The following is a 25,744-nucleotide window of genomic DNA, read 5'->3' as shown; positions in this document are numbered from 1 at the left end:
TGTTAAGTGAAGAATGTCATTCTGTAATTCACAGAAAGTCAGATGACCCAGGACTGACTACTTCCCCTGACACATTAAGCACTTTGAATTTATTTTAGTCATTAATTTTTCATGATCAAGCTACAGTAATAAAAACACATGGATGCAGCTGAGCTGGAATGAAACAGATGGTGCTATAGAACAAGTGATATGAGCAACAACAAAAAAATAAAACACCAAACCTGGAGTACTTGTTTAAAAGGTAAAGCATATAGCCAAAGCAATAATAAATACATAATTCCAACATCAAAGATTTAGTCCTTTCAGTAATCCCTGCATTCTAATGACATTATACATGATCTATATCATGAGATTAAAAACTCTTAAATTCAATATAAACATAATCTAGCATGACATAAACTACAAACTATCTCTACACTTCTCAGGGATCCTGGTGAACATTCCTCGCCGATATAATAAAGACTTGTACAAACATTGTATTATGTGTGAGAGACAAGTGATGCAATAAAGATGATGGAACACACAAGAAAAATGATAAAACGGGCAATATATATGTCTGAGCAGGAAGATCTGCCTTTGTTTAAATACAAAATACATCTGTGTTACAAGAAAACAATGGACATTTTTGTTAAATCAAGAACAAGTGAATCACTTAGCAGAATAGAATAAGTATAAAAAAAGCAGTAACAATCAATATTATTAATCTTATTACCTGCTAATAAAACTACTGACACATAAACTGCAACAAAGTGAATTTTATAGTAATTTTACAAGCATTTAGTGCATTACACATCAGGTTGTTTTGCCAACTGTTGAGCACTAGGGGGCGCCGGAAGCCCATATACTCACTAGGTCCATCAGGCCCTTGTAAAGGAATCTGTCCACAGACTATTGTCGTATCCTATATACAAGAATAGAGACACCATGAATACAAAATCCAGAACACTGAACCTTTTACAGATTTTACTTGATTTTTATTGGACTATTAAGTTCAAAAGAATCTACGGGACAATTATTGACTCTCACATTGCAAAACGTCACAATGTAAAAGTCTTCTTTTCAGTGCATATCATTAATGGAATTGTTACGGACCGGACTGGACCTGGTACAGAGAACATAAACCTTGTGTCATTCTGGGCAATATTGTACTAGGAAGACCTAAAATACAATACATTGTCTGGACTTATAATCAATGGATCCAAACGCATTAGCTTCCATGTCATTGACCTGCTCAGCTCTGACCTGACAATGGCAGAAGATGCTTCAACCAATAGAGACCGACATAGTAAAGGAAGAGGCAGCACTCGCTGTCATCCCATAGTAAACCCTTGACCGTGCGGTGGATAATTCTTCATGACAGTGATAACCAGTGGCAGGTTACAGGGCTCGTCCACAATTCTTGCAGATACAGTGGTCCCTCAACATACCATGGGAATCCGTTCCAAATGGACCATCGTTTGTTGAAACCATCGTATGTTGAGGGATCCGGGCAATGTAAAGTATAGGACAGTGGTCTACAACCTGCGGACCTCCAGATGTTGCAAAACTACAACACCCAGCATGCCCGGACAGCCAACGGCTGTCCGGGCATGCTGGGAGTTGTAGTTTTGCAACATCTGGAGGTCCGCAGGTTGAAGACCACTGTTAGAGGAAGTTGTACTCACCTGTCCCCGCCGCTCCGGACCGTCACCGCTCGTCACCACTGCCCTGGATGTCGCCGTCCATCGCTGTCGCCGCTTCCCTGAGGTGTCCCTGACGCTCCAGCACGGCCTCTGCTTCCCCGGCATCCTCGCTCTCCGTCGCCGCCATCACGTCGCTACACACGCCGCTCCTATTGGATGAAGGGACGCCGTGCACAGCAATGTGATGACGACGATAGAGAGCCCCAACCATGCAGGGGATCCCGAAGAGGACGTCCCGTAAACGGCTATCTGGTGGTGGCTGAAGCAGTCTGCGCTGAGGGATAGCCGTTTATGCGATGGCCCCGACATACAAAAGCATCGTATGTTGGTGCTGCCTTCACCATGCGATGGCCTCTGAGAGTGATCGTATGCTGAAATGATCGTATGTCGGGGCCATCGTAGGTCGGGGGGTCACTGTATAGCGCCACACCTGTCCATGGGTTGTGTCTGGTATTGCAGGTCAGATCCGTTGAATTGAAAGTGGCTGAGATGTTGATTGCCTCATGTTGTTCATGCACTACTTATGCTCTAAATTCCATGGCCGACACCCCCCCCCCCCCCCCCCTCCATGAGAGCCAAAGCAATGTACTCGGGTATCTCTGGCTCTCACATAGAAATGCATAGTGAGAGATTTGTCAGCCACCACTTTGTGCGGTAGTTGACACGCCTCCATTCATTAGACAGCTAGGGCGCTGTACGGGAGATCACAGGGGTCCCAGCAGATGGACCCCCGCAGTCTGACACTTATGGATAGGGGATACATTTTCCTGTTGGCTGTAAAGTGTACTATGCTGCCACCTTGTGTTTCTTTTGAAGCATGGTCACCAGTTAAACCCGCCGCTGGGGACCCCCGTGATCATGCATGCGGCACCCCGTTTGTAATCAGTCCCCGGAGTGTGTTCGCTCCGGGTCTGATTACCGGCGACCACAGGGCCGATGGCGTGTGACGTCACGCTCCGCCCCTCAATGCAAGTCTATGGGAGGGGGCATGACAGCTGTCATGCCCCCTCCCATAGACTTGCATTGAGGGGCGGAGCATGAGGGTACACGGGGACATCACACGCCGCCGGCCCCGTGATCGACAGTAATCAGACCCAGGGACTGATTATAAACGGGGGTGCCGTGTGCAAGATCACGGGGGTCCCCAGCAGCGGGACTCCCGCGCACAGGCATCTTATCCCCTATCCTTTGGAGAACCCCTTTAAGAATGGAAAGCCCTACAAGGTAGGAGGTGTCCCTGGTAAATGTTTTATACCTTCAGACTATCTGAGGAGAACATCCTCTTTAGTGGAGAGGTAACTTAGTAGTCAAGAGTTAGTAGAGAGAGGAAAGCAGCAGCAGCTTGTTGTAACCACCCTGGGTCACATGGGGTCACAGTCCAGTAAGGACTTCAGCCAGACCAGGAGATCCAGTATTCTCCAAGTGGTCTCATCTTTTAGTTTTCTCTTTATTTCCTAAAGCCTGCATGAAAAGCTGCTCAGGAGTCTTGAATTATTCCAGGACCTGTTGGGCTTCAGGCCGGGCCTGGTTGTTGTGGTAGCTGAAGTGGCTAATAAGATTTGCGTATATCCCGGAGCTTTGATCATTGCAGGTTGTTGATGTAACTACAGATCAGAGAAGAACCCCTTAGGAGCCAACCTGGACTATGAGTACCAAGCTTGTTGCAGAGACTAAGCAGGAGAAGGACAGGGACCACTACACGACATGGGGTGCGTCCATGCTCAGTCCAGATTCCTCATTGTTTGACCAAGTATATCTGCCAACTGGGAAGAGTTTTGTTTATTGAATGCAAAAAAGAGAGCGACGGCCACTGTTGGAAGTTAACCCGAATCCTGCACTACACCCTAGGACTACTCTCACATCATGGCAGCCCTGCTCCAGCCCTCTAGGAGCAAGAGAAACCTGTGGGGCCCCCCTGATTGGTGTGTCACTAGGGTCTAGCCTGTCCGCAATGTGGCAGTCCACTTGGGCAGATACATCGGGCAAGTTGCAAATTTGTTATACTTGTATGCATGCAAAATGTTTCATCACAACGGACAGTTTTCTAGTATTGCAAACTGAAATAGGTACAAAAATGTAAAAAGAAACAAAAAACAAAAACTTCCTTTACAGTCAAACTGTATGCAAAAAAAAAACATAGCCAAGATGTGGAATGTGCGCGAGGCCTCAGAAGAGAACAGACATCCTATTACCTTGCAGTCTCGGATATAATTTCACCGCGGAATTCCAATATCACAGCTGGTACCGTAAACAGGTTGGTTGAATGTACAAAAAGATTATTCAGCGTCAGATATGTATCTCCGGTCCGATGCTAACCAATGGATCACAGGGAATTAATTCCTTCATCCTCTGGGGGCTCCTAAGCCCCTCAACTTAACTTTTAGTTCCTGGCTGATTATTTGAACTCTAGGGTTTCACTTCCGCACGTCGGCCTTTTTCCTGTTACCATCATGAGCCTTGTTGTGCTAACTCTGTGACACGTGAAGCCCGGGACGTGGGATGCATGCTCACGCACAGCCGCATGCTCCTCATACTTTAATGGGGTTTCCTAGAGTTTTAAATAAGAAGGTATTTATGCTCAGAAGAGGTTATCCTCCATAAACTTTCACAGGTTTTCCCTTCATATACATTAGTGCAGTTGGTTCACCTGGAGTACAAAAAGTATTTCCCTTCATTCAGACGACGTATAGACCAGTGTTTTCCAAACAGTGTGTCTCCAGCTGTTGCAAAACTACAACTTCCAGCATGCCCGGACAGCCGTTGGCTTTCCGGGCATGCTGGGAGTGTAGTTTTGCAACAGCTGGAGATAAACTGTTTGTAAAACACTGGTACAGCTGATAGTTCGGGTGGTGAATAGTGCAATACTTAAAGGGGACCTGTCATCAGTGTCACCCGTACGGGCCTGTTGGTACAGACTTGTAGTGCGGGTATCACTGATGACAATGGTCTTTACCTTCCTCCGTTTCATGCCTCGTTGGTTTGTAATGTCCATTTTTCAATATATGTTAATAGGTCGGATTGGGGCACACAGGACACCCTGACATCCAGCCTTCTTCCCCTTTCGTCTGGTCCGCCTCATGAATATTTATATCCCTCCTTCTCCCTCCCATGCACTAAGCCGGCTCATTAGCATATACCAAAATAAGGGCATTATGGGCCAACAGATCCACAGATTGGAAAAAACATATAGAGAATTTTCCTCAGCGTCACCCGCACTACAAGTCTGTACCATCAGGTCCGGGCGGGTGATACTGATGACAGCTTCCCTTTAAATTGTAGGATCTCTCCATAGGAGGGCACCAATACTTAGGGTCCATGCACACGATGGAAATTCAGCTCTGAATTTTTCAGAATGGAATTTTGCTTGCGACAGACTCCTATTCATCTCTATGTCATTCTGCTGCACTGTGCACACTACGGATGTTCTGTAGCGGAACTTTCAATGTTAATTATTTTGGTGGAGTACCTCCTGGAACTCCATCACAGTCAATAGGGTGGCACTTAAAGGGGTAGTCCAGTGCACAACAACTTATTCCCTATTCACAGAATAAGGGATAAGTGTCCGATCGCGGGGGTCTGACTACTAGGACTCCCCGCGATCTTCAGCCCGGTGCCAAGGGTCTCTCATTTCTAAGGGAGCGCCGGAGAGACTAGAGTGCTGTCCCCAGCGCTCCCATAAAAATGAATGAAGCATATGTTGTCTGTCACACGCGCTTCTCTCCACCACCTCACGCAGATAGATGGGGGTCCACCACCTCACGCAGATAGACAGGGGGTCCACCACCTCACGCAGATAGACAGTGTGTCCACCACCTCACGCAGATAGACAGTGGGTCCACCACCTCATGCAGATAGACAGTGGGTCCGCCACCTCACAGATAGACAGGGGGCCCATCACCTCACAGATAGACAAGGGGTCCACCACCTCACGCAGATAGACAGTGGGTCCACCACCTCACGCAGATAGATGGGGGTCCACCACCTCACGCAGATAGACAGTGGGTCCACCACCTCACGCAGATAGATGGGGGTCCACCACCTCACGCAGATAGACAGGGGGTCCACCACCTCACGCAGATAGACAGGAGGTCCACCACCTCATGCAGATAGACAGTGGGTCCACCACCTCACAGATAGACAGTGGGTCCACCACCTCACGCAGATAGACAGGGGGTCCACCACCTCACGCAGATAGATGGGGGTCCACCACATCACGCAGATAGACAGTGGGTCCACCACCTCACGCAGATAGACAGTGGGTCCACCACCTCACGCAGATAGACAGTGGGTCCACCACCTCACGCAGATAGACAGGGGGTCCACCACCTCACGCAGATAGATGGGGGTCCACCACCTCACGCAGATAGACGTGGGTCCACCACCTCACGCATATAGACAGTGGGTCCACCACCTCACGCAGATAGACAGTGGGTCCACCACCTCATGCACATAGACAAGGGCCACCACCTCATGCACATAGACAGGGGGTCCACCACCTCACGCAGATAGATGGGGGTCCACCACCTCATGCACATAGACAGGGGGTCCACCACCTCACGCAGATAGATGGGGGTCCACCACCTCATGCAGAGACAGGGGTCCACCACCTCACGCAGATAGATGTGGGGGGCCACAACCTCATGCACATAGACAAGGGTCCACCACCTCACGCACATAGACAGGGGGTCCACCACCTCATGCAGATAGATGGGGGCTACAACCTCATGCACATAGACAGGGGGCCCACCACCTCATGCAGATAGATGGGGGGTCCACCACCTCATGCAGATAGACAGGGGGTCCACCACCTCATGCAGATAGATGGGGGCTACAACCTCATGCACATAGACAGGGGGTCCACCACCTCATGCAGATAGATGGGGGCTACAACCTCATGCACATAGACAGGGGGCCCACCACCTCATGCAGATAGATGGGGGGTCCACCACCTCATGCAGATAGACAGGGGTCCACCACCTCATGCAGATAGATGGGGGGTCCACCACCTCATGCAGATAGACAGGGGTCTACAACCTCATGCAGATAGACGGGGGGTCCACCACCTCACGCAGATAGACAGGGGGTCCACCACTTCATGCAGATAGACAGGGGGTCCACCACCTCTCACAGATAGACAGGGGGTCCACCACCTCATGCAGATAGACAGGGGGTCCACCACCTCATGCAGATAGATGGGGGGTCCACCACCTCATGCAGATAGACAGGGGGTCCAACACGTCATGCAAATAGATGGGGGGCTACAACCTCACCTCATGCACATAGACGGGGGGCCCACCACCTCATGCAGATAGATGGGGGGGTCCACCACCTCATGCAGATAGATGGGGGGTCCACCACCTCATGCAGATAGACAGGGGGTCCACCACCTCATGCAGATAGACGGGGGGTCCACCACCTCATGCAGATAGACGGGGGGTCCACCACCTCATGCAGATAGACGGGGGGTCCACCACCTCACGCAGATAGATGGGGGTTCACTACCTCATGCAGATAGACGGGGGGTCCACCACCTCATGCAGATAGACGGGGGGTCCACCACCTCATGCAGATAGACGGGGGGTCCACCACCTCACGCAGATAGATGGGGGTCCACTACCTCATGCAGATAGACAGGGGGTCCACCACTTCATGCAGATAGACAGGGGGTCCACCACCTCTCACAGATAGACAGGGGGTCCACCACCTCATGCAGATAGACAGGGGGTCCACCACCTCTCACAGATAGACAGGGGGTCCACCACCTCTCACAGATAGACAGGGGGTCCACTCCTTCATGCAGATAGAAAGGGGGTCCACCACCTCATCCAGATAGACACCTCCAAGATCATTGGTTGTTGTGTTACTAAAGACGTTTGAAAGAGACTTAGCAACTACACTTAAAGGGGTACTCCGGTGTAAACCTTTCTTCTTTTAAATCAACTGGTGGCAGAAAGTTAAACATATTTGTAAATTACTTCTATTAAAAAAATCTTAATCCTTCCTGTACTTATTAGCTGCTGAATACTACAGAGGAAATTCTTTTCTTTTTGGAATGCTCTCTGATGGCATCACGAGCGCAGTTCTCGCTGCTGACGTTATTATAATAACGCTTTATTTATTGTTGTCCTTAGTGCTAACCACTGAGCCATCATGCTGCCCTTAGCATACATCTGCTATGCACGGTTGCTAAAATGGACAAAGATGTCAGCAGAGAGCACTGTGCTCGTGATGTCATCAGTGTTCCAAAAAGAAAGGCATTTCCTCTGTAGTATTCAGCAGCTAATAAGTACTGGAAGGATTAAGATTTTTTAATAGAAGTAATTTACAAATATGTTTAACTTTCTGCCACCAGTTGATTTAAAAGAAAAAAGGTTTTCACCGGAGTACCCCTTTAAATCATGGACACATCATCTGAGCTGTTCTTGTGCACTGACGACTGTGATATTAGGAAATTGCCCGTTAAGTAATTCATTAATATATTACAACTGGTTCAAAAGGAGAACATCAAGGATTCTGTAACACAAACTATCAGGGGCACAGTCTCAAGTCAAATGTGTTGTATAATAAAGAACAGCTGCTCTCTGTAGCAGAATACATTTCATACAATGGCCAGGACCAGGCCCAATAATGAATAGTTAATTTTATTTTGCACACAAAGGAGGAGCAGTCGGGATTCATGCATAAGAATCTGTGTATTATGGTTCACATAGCCGTCGTGTATTCAGACTGTACCGCCATTTGCCTCTGGTTTACAACTGAGACACCCCGTTTTATCCCCCAAATAATTTATATTGATTCCATGAGAGTAAAAAAAAATGAGATTGTCCATCTCACACTGTAATACTGTTATATGTGGCTTTTTAAATATAATTTCACAATGCCAATATCACAACTGATAACGTAAACAGGTTGGTTGAATGTACAAAGAGATTATTCAACATCAGATATGTACCACCGGCCCTATGCTAACCAATGGATCACAGGGAATTAATGTTTTATGTTACTCAGTCCCTAATCCTGATCATCTACATATAACTGCTATGTGTCTAGCACCTTTATTTTTCTCACAAATACCTTCTAGCTGTTGCTCACTTGGTTTGTTATTTTGTGCTCTGAAAGGGGCGTGTCCTCACTCTGCATGACCCCTCCCCAAGTGCTGGGCCTTTTCATCCAATAACTGCAGGCTGCTCTATAACCCCCCTCCTCTATTTTCATGCTGCAGTCTGATAGGACAGGAGTGAGCACAGAGGAGAGCAAGTCCCGCCCTCACTTTCTGGACTTTGTTCCTGCCTGTGCTTCAGCTGGGACAAACATGATGCTGCAGCCGGACAGGATTATGTTCTGGATGGTATGGGGACCCCAAGTGGTCTTCTTTCTAAGCCATGATTCTATAACATTTTCTTATGAAGTATATTAAAAAGGTTAATGTTTTGCCAAGATGAACAACATATAAAAAGTTTTTAAATCTGCCCATTTACAATACCCATACCCAATAAACATGCACAATATGCGTTGTGCTCTTCTAAGGCTTCATCAGGGGGACTGTTATATACTCTTTAATTATTCACTTACATTACATACACATACATAGACTTGAACATAGCCCTTAGGTCACAGGGGCAGAAATAGTTAACAACATCACATCGTATATAATAGCTTCAATGCAATTGCCAAGTGTAATGATCTCCTCTTAAGCTTCTGATCCATGCGCTGTAAAAAAAAAAAATACAAAATTCTTTGAAGCAGAAAATAATTGACCTCTGTATTGTTCGGCGCAAACCATTTAATAGAGTTACAGCACATAAAATAAAAGTATTTTCATCATTCCTATGGATCCAGCTCAATAGCGAGCCTGGAAATATGCCTCCGCGAAGCTCGCAGTGTGAAATAAGCCATTCTGCTTTTATACGGTGATAGACTTGGAGACGGTACAGAAGCCGTTTCGTGTGATGTCACAGGACTGGCGGCGAATCTGCGCACAGGAGCCCAAATATGTAAACGGATAGGTATGCGCCAAGATGTCACAATAATTCAGATTTAATACCTTACATACTATACAAGATACATATGACATACAGGTATATCCTGGAGGGGTAGGAATCTAAACTTTCTAAAATGGAAACTAACATTGTTGACTGTTATTTTGTACTGATCTATTTACTCCAGTCACATCTGGAGCTGTAATCACAATTCTGCTGATTTCTGGTTACCAGAGGGGAAAACATTGTAAGGCTGCGTTCACACCACGTTTTTGCAATACAGTTCCCGTATAGGTTTTCAATTTGAAAACCATACGGAACCATATTGAAAACTGAGCGCCAAAAGATGCATCAGGTTGTGTCCGTTTTGCCTCCTGTACGGTTGTTCAGTTTTTTTTCCCATACCAAGAACCATAGCCTACCACGGTTTTTGGTCCAGGTGAAAAACCATACTGAAACATATATGTTTTTTTTTTTTACATGGGAGTCAATGGGAACCGTGCAGAACCGTATGTGTGTACAGTTCCATCCAGTTTTCACCATGCAGTTTTTGTCTTTTCACAGTTTTTTTCTTGCCATTTCAATCAAACAAGTGAAACTTTATTCATAATGGAGTGAAAAGTTAAAAACATCTGCATTTTTTTCTTAAAAAACGGATGCAACCGGACATCATTTTTCAACCATATATGGATTAAAATTTGTACACATGTTTTGATACAGTTTAGTCAGGTTTTGAGGAATCTGTAATTTTTTTTTTTTAAATCAAACTCCTGATACGGGAACTGTACTGCAAAAACGTGGTGTGAACCCGGTCTAAGGCTGTTTCCTAATATGGAATTTTCGAGTGTGATTCATCTTAGAAATTACTTTTGCATTACTTTTCGGGATCAGCTGAGCCTTACTGATGTCAATGGGAGTCTGCTGCACATTGCACACTTTGGAGTCCCAGAGGCAGAGTCCCGTAAGAGTTATCTTGGTCATTCTTTTGGCTTAATACATTTATATCTATGGGGGCGACAATGTCCTAGCACCGACTTTCACCGACTGATTAAGTTGATGCCGTCAGCCCTCGGAATCTCTGGCTGGGATATTTTCGCCCAGATATTCCACAATGTGAATCTAGCCTAAAAGCTCAAGTACTATTATATATAAGCTGTAAAGGCCATAAACTATCTTCTAAGTGTCACAGATGCCAATAAAGAAACAATAAACAAGGCAGATGTCTCATGGTATGTTAGCTCTCCAAATGTTAGTATTTCCTTCCAATTAGGATTCTTAAAACATGACTGGGAATGTATGCCAAGCCAAAAATTTCTTAAGAATTTAAAGAGGTTCTCCCCCATAAGGTGATTTTAGCATGTATCTGCCAGACAGTAATGGACATGCTTAGGAAGGATCTGTGCTTGTCTTATGACTAAATGTTGTGAGATTATCATAATGCTGTGGCTATCTTTTTGTAAACTGCCTATTTCCTGTTGGAGTTAGTTTCTTCAAACTACAAGACCCATGATCCCTTGTTTGTAAGTCTGAGGTCACTTTTCACTATTCACAGTCATGTTTTAAGAGTTCTAATACGAGTAAAACATTGAGACTTTAAAAGGGGTCCTAAACATCGTATCCACTATGCAAAGAATAGGGGATAAGATGTTACCGCCAATGGGGCCCCCTCGTGACATCACGCCACAACCCCTCCATGACATCACGCCATGCCCCCTCCATTCATGACATAGACATGAATGGAGGTGGCGTGATGAGAAGTCACAAGTGGGGGTGGGTAAAGTCACGACCACGGCCCTAAAGCAGGATTTTAAACAGTATGTGCTGCATGGAGATCGTGGGGGTCCCAGTGGTGGGACCCCTGTAGTGTTGCTTGCAAATATTCATTTTATTTTTTTTTCACAGTACACATCACAGTGATCACCCCTCTCTGCTTCCAGCTTGCGTGGTGTAAAGAAGGCTCTAATACTACTGTGTGAGACTTGCGTGCGAATTTTCGCATATGAGAAAATTTGCGTATGCTAATTTTCGCATATGCAAATTTTCACTTATGTTAATTTTTGTATATGCTAATTTTTGCATACGCGAATTTTTGCATATGCAAAAATAAAACGCGAATATTATGAATATGCTAATTTATGACGAATATTCGTCCATATATTCGCAAAATATCGCGAATTTGAATATGGCCTATGCCACTCAACACTAGACCCCTGCAATCAGAAATCTTATCTCCCTATCCTTTGGATAGAGGATAAGATGCTTAGGGGTGGAGTACCCCTTTAAGGGGGATCTACCTTGAAAAAGGTGGCATGAGACAACTGCTCTGCATATACTTTCTTCCCATTTTAGTGGAATATGAATGGCCCATAAGTCTCCATATATCTTTACAATGGTCTCCTCAAGGAGAAACATTATCTCTTTGGTCAGATTCCGATGAAAACACCATGAAGGACTGTTACTATAGCTTTCTGGGCAAATGGGGAATAAAAGAAACAACTGATAAAAACAGAGGCTTCTAGGTCTGGCATCTTCTGCACTTCCAGATGCAGTCATCAATGTAGTGTCTGTATTCTACTGTAAAACAAGGATTTATCCCACACACAGAACACTCAGTCCCAGGGGCCCACAGCTGCATGTGTGACACGTCAGGGCACTAGTATAACATGGGAGACTCCAAGGATTATAACAAGAGTTTATAGAGAAAAGCTCTGTGATGTGCTGAATGTGAAGCTCAATGTCTGGCCCCGGCGGCCACGCCAGAAAAGCCCTTACATGAACAGAATAAGCGACAATGGCGGACTATATAACCGCAATATGGTCAGTGATACATTTACAATTAAAGTAATTCCTTTGTATATTAATTGTGACAGATACTGATATTATTGATTGTAGAAGACATTTTTATTGAAAATAGAGGACGCTTGAGAATTATAGTAAAGGTGCGCAGTACAGTAGCCAGATTCCTGTCTGTACTATGGTGCATTCATACAGCATCCTATCCTACACCTCTAGGGGAGAGCACTTACAGAAAACATTTTCTGTCCATAGATTTTCAACCATAGGGCACGTTCACACAGGTTGATTTTCTGCCGATTTTCCAGAGCAGACCCCAATAAAGTCAAATGGATAGCAACGCAATCTGCTGAGGATTTTCCACTGTCGAAATTTTGCTGCGGGTTCACTTGGGTGTCCGAGGTTCCATCACAAGATAAAACAGCATAACGTGCAGGACTATTTTGATCGGATCCCATTGTATCAGACATACAGCAGATCCAGTACTGACATTATTTTCATTGTTCTATTGCTATGCTGAAGAAGAACAACGGAACAATAGTGTGAACCTAAAAAACGAGAAAAAACGGAAAAACAACTGCACTTCTAGGGACACCCAAATCCCATGTTTGCTTGAAAGAAATGTGGTATTGCGGTGGGTATGACATGGCATCTTTCTAGCCCAGCACTTCAATTTGGCTGTGATATGCTTACTACTTTGCTAAGAATCTTTAAAGAGTACCTCTCCTCAAAATTGTTTTTTTATATTTTATTATATATAAAACTATTTACTAATAGGGTTCTATAAAAAAAAATGTATTCTTCTATATTTTTTTTGTGTTTAAACTTTTGGCCACTAGGGGTCTCCCTAGGGGTCCCTTTTTTGCTGACTTCGGAATCGCGCCGGCCTGGCGGCTGAGTCCGAAATCTGATACTCAGCGCAGCTCCCGCCTGTCAAGCAGACAGGCGGGAGCAAGCGCTGTGCACGTATCCCTGTCAGGCACGCTCCTGAAACTGCTGGCCAGCGGCGTCTCAGGCTCCTCCCACTGACAAGGAAAGCCTGTGAGAGATGGATTTTTCAAACCCATGCAAAAGTCGAACCGCGGTCCGACTTTTGCATGGATTTGAAAAATCCACCTCACACCGTCCCTGCCCTGCACTCCGCCAGTACGCGCACTCCCGAGAGGGAGCGGAGCATCCAGGATGAAGGGCGGAAGCGGCCCGGCAAGGCTTCAGATGACTGCCGGGACCTGCCCACTTCCTCCCTTCTCAGACGCTCCTCTCTGAGCTACCGAAGATGAACATAAAAAGGTATTTTTATGTGGCATTTAAGTAAAATAAACGCTAGGATAGATAGAGACAGATGGGGAGGGGGATTAGGGGAAGTTTAGTTGATAATAGGTACTCTTTAAAAAGGCTTTAATCAGTTTAGCATCTATACCATGATGGATGCAGCTGGATGTATTTTTGTGTCCATATTCCAGGCCCCACTACTGGTCTGGTCAGTTCATGTCATTAGACTCGCAGGATGTAACATGTACCCCTGGTGTGAATTATACACTGGAATAAAGACAATTACTGGCCCGCAGATCCAGCAACAACATGGCCCAGCAGGAAACATGATGTTCTGCACAACACTATCAGTACAGCCGCATACTGACAGGTACTGCAAAAAAAATAAAAATCACAAACATTTCCGTGGTCAAGAAAAAAAAATATGCAATTAATTTTTACCAGATTTTAAAATAGATTTGTTGACCTTTTCTTCTAAATATCCAATTTTCTTTTTCGTATTGATTCCTGAGAGTGTGTCATACTTAATCCATCATTACCTGGCAAGCTAAGGAAGCGGAGACGAGGGTGGGGGGGGGGTCTGCGGTAGGAAAAACAACAATTCACCGTCCACCATGGAGATACAGCAAAATGGAACATTGATGTCTTGTTGGCTGCTCCAGATGTTATATGACGGTGGGCTTCAGAAGAAATCTTTCCATTACATTGCTGAGCATACCCCATTACTCCATGTGGTCATCCACACTGATTGCTCTCGCATACGACATCTGGAGAAAAGTTCATCTTCTCCTTCTCTCATGACTTTACATTTTAATCTATTTCCAAGAAATTCAAAAACCTGTTTCTCTCTTTTTAGCTCACTCAACTACACTGTAGTTTTCTATACATATCCCAGTGATCTGGAGCCATCGTAAATGGGAACGCTGGATGTAAGAAGCTGGATCCATAGAATAAAGCATGGTGCTGGAGCTATGGACCAGTCAGCATAGTTGCCTCCAGCAAGTTTGTGATGGATCAATAAGTGCGGCATGCTTGGGTACAAGCGACTGATTTCTAATAAACTTAAAAGAATTAGACGTCTCTAAACTTTCTACCTTAGTTCTCTTTGGAAAGCAAGTTAAATATTATCCAGCATAATGTATTTGTATGTCAGCAATAGAGGAACAGAACATGGCCGCATATCCACAAATTGAACAATCATCTAATGGCTTCTCAGCTTCATTTCAGAAACTATCAGGTAGATCAAAATGTGCAAGCCCACTCACCACGTCAAGACCACCTGATAAGAGGGTCCCTAAACTACAACCTGCGTAGTGCAGAGCGGCAGCCACCATCACCAAAACACCAGGCCTAAAGGGAAAATTACCCAGTGGCCAGGCAGTACCACTGCCGCCCGACCAAGCCCCCGACTCTGGGCCACACCATCCCAGAGAAGAAACACCATGGCAACAATGGTCAATGCAAAGCACCACACCAGTGTGAACACCTACCATGTTCTCCCTGCCCTTATATCTCCTGCTGATTAATATTACCTGGGTCAAATTGGTGGATGATATGAAAAAATGATATCCCCCCTGTGGGCTTGGTGTTTTGACGATGGTCGCCGCCCAGCACTACGCCAGTTTTAGTTTAAGAACCCACTTTATCGGGTGGCCTTTATGTGGTGAGTGGGCTCACACTTTTTGACAAAGGGTATAATAACATCCTGGTAGTTTGAAAAGCTGAGAAGCCATAAAATCATGGAACAAGTTGTGGATGTGCGGCCATGGTCTGCTAGAATTCACTGGAAGTCCTCTCTAATGTATTTCTCTATAGTCAAGGATAATGGGTGTCAGATGAGGTCATTCTGAAAACTCTGCCCATTAACAGAAGTATGGGGGGGGGGGCTGAATTGCTCTTACATTTATCACTTTAGTTTTTTAATATACTAGTCAATTTTTACTGCAACTCTACTACAAACAATGGTGTCTGTGTCGAATCACTGACCATATGTGAACCTGGCCTAAAGGAGGGACTACTACTCTTATCATTCATCACTATGACAGACCCACGTCATTGATTAGGTTGGGCTTTTTTAGCATTGTCGAAAATATATATCATGTAATTCATCAATTAATGTGTTTATGTGAAGATTTTTCTCCCGATCCACTAGTTCTGTCTGAAATGCTGATAATGGGAGGTTTACAGTATATGAACAATCTGACATAAAGCACAGCATTAGATCTATACCTGGTGTATACAGGCATAGGGAGTCTTAAAAGGCCAGGCAATGCTCTCTGGGTAAAAAGGTATGCAAAGTAGCATCCTCCAGAAGGAAGAGAGCCGACTCTCTAGTGCCACCTGTTGGAGGTAGCTTTCCTATAAATGTATGCTCAGTCCCTCAAAGAGCCTTGAAATGGGACTAAGGATTAGCAGGCAAACCAGAAGAGGTCCCTGGCTGGTGTCTACACAGCTACTGAGTGGGTGATGAGTTTGATACCCCAGTAGGCTGATAAGACTTTCCTTGAGATATGTTTTTAAGACTGTCTATTAAGATATAGATTCTCCAGGCATTATATTTTATCGGTAACCACTTTGCTGAGCCATGCTGCTCTTTTATGCTGTTGTATGCTGTTTTGCGGTTCTTAATGGTTGGCTGGGAGAGAGGGCTTTGATGTGGGTCTGAAAAGGGTAATGTGTCTCCTTGGAGGAAGGGCTGCGTCGAGGCGAGTACATGGGGTGTACTCCACCCAGGAGGCAGGCATCTGAAGAGTAAAGGGGTGCTGACTGCAAGCTCAAGGAGATACATTTATTCTCCCCAGAACTGAGGCACTAGGCTGGCCAAGCTGAATGGAGGTGCGGGCACACAAAAAACACCAGTGTTGTAATGACTACTACAGTACAGCATGCTTTCACCATACAATTAGCTCTGGTGGGGGCAGGGCCTTCATTTAGCACTTTATCCAGGGACAGACTGACAACACTCAGGGCCCCCCGGACCAAATAAAGCAAGGGTCCCCAGTCGGCTCTTGGCCACACCTCTGCCCTGCCCCTATTCTACCCAAATCCCTCCTCATACACCACTTCTACATACAAAATAAAATGAAATATATATAATGTAGGTAAGATAATTTTCCATGAGCAATAATACCTGTATACAAGGAGGAAATATATACCACCACACAATAACTGGATAATAGCAACATACTGTACTGAATTAAACCACTATACACACACAACAGTATTCCCCATACAGTTCCCATATAGCGGTAGATACCAGCTGTACACAGGATCTGTATACCATATAAGTGATTATATACAGAACCATATAGAGATAGACACCATTTTCTTCTCTGTCTGCATCTGACCGCCATGCCGACTTCTTCAAGCCAAAACATATGTAAGACAAACATGTTGCACTCTGCATTTTTACAGTGCCCTCCCCTCCTCTACACAATCTCCCAATCTATAGGCCCCGAACTGTTATAATGCCCTCCTGCACAGTAAAAAGGGCAGGTAGGTAACTAACTAGGTAGTCAGGTATGTAGGTAGGTAACTAGCCAGATAGGTAGGTAGCCAGCCAGGTATGTAGGTAGGTGTGTAATTAGGTATCCAGGTATATAAGTATATAGGTAACTAGCTTGGTAGTTTGTCATTACATCACTCATTTTACCATAAAATCTATGGCGAAAGCAAATAATATTTGTGGGTCCAGTTTTCTTTTAAAAACAGTGCAGTTTGCCAATTTTGGAGGAGTTTGTTACTACACAAAAATGACATATTGGCCCAGATTTATCAAACTGTGAGAGAGAAAAAGTGGAGGGATTTTTTCCACAGCGACCAATCAGCTTTCACTTTACCAGAGCTCGTTAGCTGAGCTGTGATTGGTTGCTGTGGAAAAAAAATCTATTTTCTCTCTCACACAGGTTGATAAATGTGGGCCAATGATAGTATATTATTACAACGATACCCACATTATATAGGTTTTGTATTATTTTACTACTTTTAAAAAATTATAGCTTTTTGTAGGAAAATGTGTATGTTTCAAATCATCTTCTTACCCCTATAACTCTTTATTTTTCCATATATGGGGATGTATGAGGGCTCATGATCTGTAGTTTTTATCGGTACCATTCTTGATCAGATTGGACTTTTAGATTTTTTTTTATTAAGTTATATATATATATATATATATATATATATATGAAGGTATATGAAGTGACCAAAACTCAGCAATTCTGGACAAATGATTGATGTTATTCCAAAGCAAAATTGGTGGCGCAAAAAACAAGCCCTCATATAGTTCTGTGGGTGAAAATTAAAAGGGGTACTCCGCCCATAGACATCTTATCCCCTATCCAAAGGATAGGGGATAAGATTTCTGATCGCGGGGGTCCCGCCGCTGGGGGCTGAGCCATTAATCCGGTACCCTTCCTTCATCCCTGCGCTGCTGCCTGTCTCTGCTAATGATGCGCATAGCAGGAGCAGCACAGGAATATTAACATAGAAAAGAACATCAGGGAAAATAGCGCTTGTCTGACTGGGAATCCAGGACAATTTTCCTGGATCCTCAGCAGCTGCAGTGGGCCCTTTACCTGGCCGGGCCCTCGGACCATGTCCGAATGGACAGGCCAGTCAGTCCGCCCCTGGCTTTATCAATCAGGAGATGGCAGCTCATTTTGAATAATGATTGGGATGGGTTCTGCTCTTGGCTAATAACATCAGAGGATGTCCAAAACATGCCTGCACCCAGGCATCAATGGCCCTAGGCCCAGTCCTTCTTTTAGGGGACCTGCTATAGAAAGTCTTATAGGCAACTTTAGGTGAGTATTATCTTGAGAACGAGGGTGATTATAGACTCTGTTGGGTTCCTGGGCTGGTACTAGTCCCATAAGCCTGAGCAGTAAAAGAAGTGAGTGAATCAGAAAGTAATCACTAGGCCCCATTGTCTGGTAGATGAGGAGCCCTCAGGTGCTTCCCGATTACCCATCCGCTCAGTCTGTCCCTGCTTGAGTTTCTTATGTTAAGGTTGAAAAGTTTAGATTTCAAGGAATGATGTAAACGTTTTTCCTGGCCTTAAATCAGCTGGCCGCCATCCAGCACCGAACATTAAGCGCACAGTGATGCCCTTTTATTAGGGATCATTAGTTTATTCGAGAATTTGGCAGGATTAGCATTACCTAGGTATTGTGATCGTCCAAATCAAAGACAAAGAAAACTTACAAAAAACTGTAGTGAGCATTCCCAACAAAATATGCAATATACAATATTTCACTGCAGATGTTTCAGGAGTATATTTGCTGGGCTGTAAACCTAAATCAAATGAAGATTTTGGCAGAGAAGCGAGCTCTTCCAAGGCCGATCACATCTGCTCCGAGTTGGACATTGCATGTACATGTAATTAAATATACAGACCCTTTATTCTGTGTAACGTGTAGCAGCCAACCAGTTTGTAGGAACAGCCAACCCTACCGAGCGCCAGAGGGGTTTGACTTGGCTGCAGCAACCAACACAACGTATTCCCTGCCAGAGACAATGAGCTGATGGGGAGGAGAGGGTTTACAAAAGGTTTGTTATAGCAGAGCTAAAACATGTCAAGCTACACCAGCAATGGCCGCACGTCTTCAATGCCAGAGTTGGAAGACAAAACCAAATTCAGCTTTAACAGGCCATTATAAAATAAAATACAACTTTAAGGACTTTAGGAAAGCATTTCCCCGCAGTAAGGATGGATATAACTTTGAAGCCGGTTCTTACAAACTTTTACCGCAATCCTTTTTACAAGCGGAGCAATGGAACAAACATGATAAGAGAAGGGTGGGTGGACAGAGAAATGGAGTGGGGGGGGGGTGCAATGGGAAAGAATAGGGATGGGGCAGAAACTTAGGCAGAAGAGACAATAGAGGAGGGACTACAATGCTGTAGAGGTGAAGACTGGTGGACCTACTGTATTCATCAGCATCTACAGCTGAAAGAATATGTAAGTGAACCCTTAGGATTTTTGCATTGATCCCTAATAGAACGCGGCCTGATTGTCTATAATTCTGACTAAGAAAGCAAACACAATGGGAAGAAAAGCTGTGGTGCACTTGCCCAATCAGATCATTTTATATATTTTTTTTATAATAAAGGCCTCTGAGAATGAAAGAAGCAATCTGATTGGTTGCTATAAGCATAGGTTTTGATAAAAACTCCCCCAATGTAACTTAACTAATAACACTTAGACATGTATACCAATGATGTCTTTTACTGAATAAACATCTACATTGCAAGGAGAAAAAGTAAGCGAACCCTTGAATTTCATAACCTATCGATTCCCCTTGAACAGCAAAAAGATTTGCACAATATTGGCCACTGCTCCCTGCAAAGGCATTTAGCCCAACTACATATCTGGAATAACTTGCATGCAGCGCCCTCTTCAGGTGAGGCCTCCGCATCTCCACAGGGTTATGATCAGGACTTGGCCACTACTAATAATTTTTTTCCTTCCCAATCTTTAGTTGATCCCCTTGTGAGCTTTGGGTCATTGTGTAACCGTGGATTGTTGCACCTCAGTCTTTAGCTTTTGTAGCCTTTTCCATTCTTATGTCTTCTGAAAGTTGTTTGCATTGAGGCGTGATTAACACTAACCTTTCTGGAGAAGAACAGATCGGTCAGTAACAAGACTTTACACCTCACATCATATCCTTCATGAGACACCATTTACCAATCAGCACAAGTCATTAAAACAGAGGTTCACTTACTTATTTACCCCGGGCCATAGATGTTTACTCAATAATAGACATGAACAATACAACTGTCTGTGTTATTAGTTCAGGTATTTGTCTACAAAGAAATATTCACATACAGTAAGATTTTCTTTTTTTTTTTTTTTTTTTTTTTTTGGGGGGGGGGGGAGTTAAAAAACACAGTTACAAATCAGCCAAATGTCTTGCAATTATGTGTTTTATTGTTGCCAATGGAAAATCAGCCATTGGTGCACACATAGGGGGAACAATTTTTCTACACCTTTGTGTGGTGGTAATGTGTAAATGCACCAAATTTATTAAATGGATGAATGACGTGATAAATATGATGCTTGTGCACTTTTTTTTAGCGTTTTTTAAATTACCGTATTTTTCGCCGTATAAGACGCACTCTTTCTTGGTGGTGGTGGTGGTGGTGGGGGGAAGTTGGTGCATCTTATACGGCAAATACACACCTATCACGGCGGTCCCTGTGGCCATCAACAGCCGGGCCCTGCGGCTAATACAGGACATCACCGATCGCAGTGATGCCCTGTATTAACCCTTCAGACACGGCAATCAAAGCTGACCGCCGCGTCTGAAGCCAAAGTGACACTAATCCGGCTGCTCAGTCGGGCTGTTCGTGGCTGCCGCGGTGAAATCATGGCGTCCCGAACAGCTTACAGGGCACCGGGAGGGACCTTACCTGCCTCCTCGGTGTCTGCTCCGTGCCGGGATCCCCTGCATGGCCGACGCTCTCCATCGACGTCATCACGTCGTCGCGCGCCGTCCCGTCATCCAATAGGAGCGGCGTACATAGCGACGTGATGGCGGCGACGGAGAGCATGGATCCCGGGGAAGAAGACGTCCGGAGCGTCGGGGACACCACGGGGACGCGGCGACAGCGATGGAGCGACATCCAGGGCAGCGGTGACGAGCGGTGACGGGTCTGGAGTGGCGGGGACACGAGAGTATTACCTCCTGTACCAGTGGTCTTCAACCTGCGGACCTCCAGATGTTGCAAAACTACAACTCCCAGCATGCCCTGACAGCCAACGGCTGTTCGGGCATGCTGGGAGTTGTAGTTTTGCAACATCTGGAGGTCCGCAGGTTGAAGATCATTGTTGGGTTCAGAATATTTTTTTTCTAGATTTTGCACCTTTAAAATTGGGTGCGTCCTATAGTGCGAAAAATACGGTACACTTCAGTACACTACTCTGTATGGTTCCTCCTCTGATTTCTTTTATCCCGTTGCACCAAAATGTGTGACTTTCTAAAAATTCTGTCCACAGACAGTTTTGTAAGCCAGGTCTTGGGTGCTGTGGATTTGTGACAAATTGCGCGACAAGTCCCACATGATAAATTCATGACCACACAAAAAGTAAACCAGATTTTGGTGCAGCTATACAACTTTAGAAAAATGCATCTAAAAGCAAAATCTGCAATGAAAAAAGTCTCTAAACACTAACTGTGACCAAACGTGCAACAAATCAGCCCCACAAAAACAAGGTAAAACCAATGCTTAAAAGCGATACTCCAATGGAATTTTTTTTTTTAAATCAACTGGTGCCAGAAAGTTAAACAGATTTGTAAATTACTTATATTTAAAATCTTAATCCTTCCAGTACTTATCAGCTGCTGTATGCTCCACAGGAAGTTCTTTTCTTTTTGAATTTCCTTTCTGTCTGACCACAGTGCTCTCTGCTGACACCTCTGTCCATGTCAGAAACTGTCCGGAGCAGGATTTGTTTGCTATGGGTATTTGCTCCTACTCTGGACAGTTCCTGACATGGACAGAGGTGTCAGCAGAGAGCACTGTGGTCAGACAAAGGAAATAAAAAACATTAAAAAAAAGGACTTCCTGTGGAACATACAGCAGCTGATAAGTATTGGAAGGATTAAGATTTTTTAATAGAAGTAATTTACAAATCTGTTTAACTTTCTGGCACCAGTTGTACCCCTTTAATTCCCCCCTATATTAGTGTCTGAAATACTTTCCATTAACATAGTGAAATTAAACTTTTATAGACATTGGGGAGATTTATCAAAACCTGTGCAGAGGAAAAGTTGACCAGTTGCCCATAGCAACCATCAGATCACTTCTTTCATTTTTAATAAGGAATCTGAAAAATCAAATAATTTTTCTGACTGGTTGCTATGGGCAACTGGTCAACTTTCCCTCAGCATAGGCTTTCATAAATCTCTCCAATTGTCTGTGTAAATAAAGTTATTTTTTCTGCCATTTGCTTGTGCACATTTAATTAATAGCAAGGACCACTGGCTCGTTTTTCCTATTAGGGCGCGTTCACACGGAGTAATTCAAGAGGAATTTGCTCGAGTATTTCCTCTTGAATTCTCCGCTCCACATTAACACTCATCTCCTCTGCCCATTGACTTTAATGTTATTTCTGCTGTCCCGTTCACACTGCGGAAATTCTGCTAGCGGAATTCCGACGCTGAATTCCGTTCCGCTTGAAGAAAGAACATGTTCATCCTTCAAGCGGAATACGCTAGCAGAAATCAATTGAACTCAATGGTAAAAAATAATTCCGCCCGACATCGTTTTCGCGCGGAATTTGCGCGGAATTCACGCGAAAATGGCTGAAAAACCCTTCACTTCTTTCTTACCCATTACCGCACGTAATTCCGTGCAATTTCCGCGCGTAAATAAAATTCTTTTTTCCGCCCGTAATTTTTTCAGCGTGAATTACTCTTCATTTACTCCGTGTGAACACACCCTTAGCAGCCACCCAGTGTCACACCATTGTAAGTTAGTGATCAACTCTAAATAGCTTAGATCTAAGTAAGTTGGTTAGTGTGATCCATGCTGGAGTGAGATTGCGCAAAAATGCTGCCACAATTATAAATTGTTACTGTAAAATTCGAGACCCATTTGACTGAATCCTAAGGAGTTTTCAAAAAATAACTTAAAGGGGTACTCCAGTGGAAAACATTTTTTTTTTTTTTAAATCAACTGGTGTCAGAAAGTTAAACAGATTTGTAAATTACTTCTATTACAAAATTGTATTCCTTCCAGTACTTATCAGCTGCTGTATGCTCCACAGTAAGTTGTGTAGTTCTTTCCAGTCTGACCCCAGTGCTCTCTGCTGACACCTCTGTCCATGCCAGGAACTGTCCTGAGCAGGAGCAAATCCCAATAGCAAACCTCTCCTGCTCTTAACAGTTCCTGATACGGACAGAGGTAACAGTAGAGAGCACTGTGGTCAGACTGGTGGAAAGAACTACACAACTTCCTGTGGAGCATACAGCAGCTGATGTTTTGTTTTGTGATCAAGGGTGCGCATGCGCCCAAAACGCGTCCATGTTTGCAGAGTAACACTGGCTAGGTGGTGAGTCGTGTGTGCTATGTTTGTTGAAACATTTGAAACTTTGGATACAAATAAAACCTATGTTTTTATGGAATTGCTGGATCAACACCTTTTCTTCATTGTACTACGTATCAGGCTGGGCCAGGCCCAAGATCCGGACAAGACCAGTGGGAGGTGAGCTGAAAATGTCTTTTATATTTCATTATCAGTTGTGCTTTAAAACCCACAAAGAAACCTACACTCCACTCTTAGTAAATCAGGGCCACTGTGTATCATGGCAGATGTCTTGTCTATGTAAGAGTCAACTGCGCTAAAGCGGTGTTCAGATTATGCTTTAATTTCTCAAAAATCTGGATTGGTATTTTGAGTGCAGTGATATCAATCAGGAAGGTTAGAAAGCACCGGAAACTATTAAACGAAGTTTCAGGAACTAAGTGGCCAGATAGAGCAGTAGATGTGATTTACAATGACTGAGGATTCATCTATAAAGACAGATCCACTTGAATCTGCAGATGGTCTATAATCTCACAGGAACAATAACAATCATAGTGAAATATATACATTAGTGGGATCCGAACTCCTGACATGGACTCTGCATTCCAATGTATTAACACTTACCAGCAAAGCAAACAGAGCCTGCTGCTGCTCAGCGCATACAACATCCCCATTTATTATCTTCTCCTTATGTAGCGGCCAGAGATGCAGCTGCATGCACCATGTGCAAAAATATACATACACTGCACGCTATATATAGTGCAATGGAAACCACAGAACACATGGGCGGACGCAGCACCTTTCTTCCAAAAAAAATAAAATACCGGCCATGCTAATTTGCATAATTATATATGTGTGACATCACAGGAAACACATATGCGGGGGACATTTTGTCCTATTGTGACCTCTATAACTTTTTTAAATTCTCCTTATACGGACCTGTATGAGGGCTCATTTTTTTTGCACCCCGATCTGTAGTTTATAACAGGACCATTTTGTAGTATTTTATTACTTTTTTTTTTTATTAAGTAGTATATAGTATAGGCCGGTGTTTTCCAACCAGGGGTGCCTCCAGTTGTTGTAATACTACAACTCCCAGCATGTTGGACTATATAGTAGGATATAGTATAGGTCAATGTTTACAAACCAGGGGTGCCTCCAGCTGTTGCAATACTACAACTCCCAGCATGTTGGACTATATAGTAGTATATAGTATAGGTCAGTGTTTCACTACCAGAGGTGCCTCCAGCTGTTGCAATACTACAACTCTCAGCATATTAGACTATATAGTAGTATATAGTAAAGGTCAGTGTTTCCAAATCAGGGGTGCCTCCAGCTGTTGCAATACTACAACTTCCAGCATGTTGGACTATATAGTAGTATAGGTCAGTGTTTCCAAATCAGGGGTGCCTCCAGCTGTTGCAATAGTACAACTCCCAGCATGCCCGGACAGCCAACGGCTGTCCGGGCATGCTCGGAGTTGTAGTTTTGCAACAGCTGGAGGTGCTCTGGTTGGGAAACACTAGTATAGGTTATGGTGACACATTCCGGGAGTTGGAGGATTGGTTGGATAAATACCGCCCATTGCATTGCCGGTATTTTTAATATAAAAAGACTGGCAGGGTGGTCAAAATACAGGCCAGGTGGTGACCCTACTCACCAGCATTGTCAGTATAAATGCCAGGTCAAGGGGTCCCAGATGCTGAGGGTTTCAGATTAAAATAAAAAATGTATTTAGGTGCAAAGTGTGGTGGAATGTGTTTATTGTAATACAGTAGGAGCAAAACGGATAATAAATCTAATCCGCACCCTGCAGAACGTGTACGGACATCAAAGCGTGTTGCAGATTTTCACTGCAGACTGCACCAGCGGACCTGACGGTAACTACACTGGGGTAAATATAGGCCCATGGCCAGATCTTCATGGGATTATATTTTCTCATCATGATTCCGGACATTCCAACTTTATCTCCATAGTCCTTTTCAAGATAT

At 44.2% G+C, this 25,744-nt stretch overlaps 1 long non-coding RNA gene across 1 annotated transcript in view; it reads right to left on the bottom strand.

The window, feature by feature from the left end:
- Positions 1–793: 793 nt before the first annotated feature.
- Positions 794–25,744, bottom strand: part of LOC130290369 (uncharacterized) — a 45,373-nt gene continuing 20,422 nt past the window's right edge. Inside the window, exons 2-3 of the long non-coding RNA XR_008847586.1 lie at positions 3,875–4,230; positions 794–901 (exon numbers count right to left, since the gene is read on the bottom strand). This is a non-coding gene — a long non-coding RNA (uncharacterized LOC130290369). The remainder of the gene's footprint in view (positions 902–3,874; positions 4,231–25,744) is intronic.

Source organism: Hyla sarda, chromosome 9 (genome assembly GCF_029499605.1).
Source record: "Hyla sarda isolate aHylSar1 chromosome 9, aHylSar1.hap1, whole genome shotgun sequence".
In the NCBI taxonomy this organism is placed as follows: Eukaryota; Metazoa; Chordata; class Amphibia; order Anura; family Hylidae; genus Hyla; species Hyla sarda.
The sequence above is the reverse complement of the archived record's forward strand: the minus strand, read 5'-3'. Positions and strand labels throughout refer to the sequence as shown.